The sequence below is a fragment of the Arachis ipaensis genome, chromosome B10 (genome assembly GCF_059453495.1).
Source record: "Arachis ipaensis isolate K30076 ecotype BB chromosome B10, ASM5945349v1, whole genome shotgun sequence".
Taxonomy (NCBI): domain Eukaryota; kingdom Viridiplantae; phylum Streptophyta; class Magnoliopsida; order Fabales; family Fabaceae; genus Arachis; species Arachis ipaensis.
Genome location: NC_142435.1, coordinates 123,009,926 through 123,012,023, shown reverse-complemented (window position 1 = coordinate 123,012,023; position 2,098 = coordinate 123,009,926).

Sequence of the window (2,098 nt, the reverse complement as noted above, 5' to 3'; positions counted from 1 at the left end):
TTTAGGGTAGTGGTTTTTGTTAGTGGTTTAAGTCAGTGGTTTTTGGTAGTGGTTTATGTTGGTGATTTATGTTAGCGGTTTTTGTTAGCGGTTTTTTCAAGCGGTTTTTTTATGTGGTTTAGGGTAGTTGTTTAATGCTAGGTGGTTTAAGTAAGCCGGTTTATTGAATTTGTTTCTTGTTAATCGCTCTCGTTAATTGTGGTATATGCTAGCGGTTTAGTTGTGTGGTTTAGGGTTTGTTTTCCAGTTAGTTATCTTTCATGTAATGTTATGCTGTTTAATTTAGCAAAATGGTTAATGTAAACCGGTTTATGGAAACCGTTTTATGTAAACCCGTTTATGTAAACCGGTTTACTGTAAAACCTGTGTAGTTATATATCTCAGTATGCGGTTCTTTTCATGCGCAGCCCGAGCGATGCATTAGGAGCATGAGGCGGCAGCAGGGCATGCGTCTTGATGACAGATACGTTCCATACTTGCAGATGGCAGGGCTATACCATCTTGCAAGGCTGAACGACCGGTGGTTCCGGCTAGACGAGGCGCTCGTCAGTGCATTCGTGGAGAGATGGCGTCCCGAGACGCACACATTTCATATGCCGTTCGGAGAGTGCACGATCACACTCCAGGACGTGGCATACCAGCTGGGTTTGCCAGTCGATGGCCGTTACGTGAGCGGGTGCCTGTCAGAGTTCCATATATACATCGATGGCGGCCGTCCACCCTGGGTCTGGTTCCAGGAGTTTCTAGGAGTTATACCTCCTCCCAGTCAGGTTCAGAAGTACGCAGTGAAATGCAGCTGGTTTCAGGAGACCTTTGGTGAGTGCCCTGAGGATGCAGATGATGACACTGTTCGCCGATATGTCTGTGCGTACATCATGATGTTGCTGGGCACGCAGCTGTTTGCGGACAAGTCTGGCAACCGGATTCACATTAGATGGCTTCCATATGTAGCGAGGCTGGAGGAGCTGGGTACGTACAGCTGGGGTTCGGCAGCACTGGCCTGGTTGTACCGGTGCATGTGCAGAGTGGCAAACAGACATGTTGTGAAGTTAGCGGGCCCGCTCCAGCTACTGCAGTCTTGGATCTTTTGGCGGTTTCCTCAGTTTAGGCCTACAGGATATGAGACGTTCAGCTGGCCGTTGGCGTCGAGGTACTATACTGGGCCTATTCTTTTTCAATATGACTTACAGAATTGCGTGTATGTTAATACTCTATTGCATAATGTAAACACATATATTAGTATATGTAACTCATGTGTATGGTGCAGATGGGCAGGTTACAACCCTTCCGGTAGCGAGAAGGGTCCGAGAGTGCGGGCGTGGAGGCTTAGGATAGACCGTTTACAGTCCATGGAGGTTAGTATGCTAATTAATAACTGATGCTCTTTTAGTTAAATATTTTACACTTGGGTCGTACAGTTGCCCTGATAAGGGTGGGTTTGTTCTGCAGTTTATATGGATGCCGTACAGTAGCTCCGACGTACTTCAGGTGTTGCACCCGGAGGTTTTGGAGCCTCGGCACATGGCGGTGTGGCGCTCTGTGACCGCGCTGATCTACTTTGCTGTCATAGAGTGGCATCAGATAGATCGTGTTCTTCCTCAGTTTGGAGGGGTACAGGCCCCTCCGCGTCCCGCCTTGAACATCGACTTTCTGATGTCCAAGGACGGGAGAGGCGGCGATCGATGGTTCCCCTCTTCCATGCCGAAGTGGCAAGCATACTGGGACGCTCGTCATGACAATGTATTGAGGTTCAACGTTGTTGCCGACCCTGGACCGTCTCATCAGTTCCTTCAGTGGTGGAGTCAGCATGGGAAGAGGTTCTTGGCCCCGGACACTCAGCTGGGGGATCCGAGATCAGTTCCTATACCAGTTGAGGCCTCACAGCGGGGTCCGGGGCGTGTGCCTGACATGGATCCTCCGGATGACGTGCCTGACAGGCGCAGGGTTGAGAGGAGGATGGGTGTAGGGACACGGAGGAGCCAGCGTCAGTGGAGGTGGCCGGATCATACGGCGAGGAGTGGTGCTGACCATGGGGACGACGATGACGACCAGCCTGGCCACGTTGGAGGAGGCACACACGATGGAGGTACTAGTACAC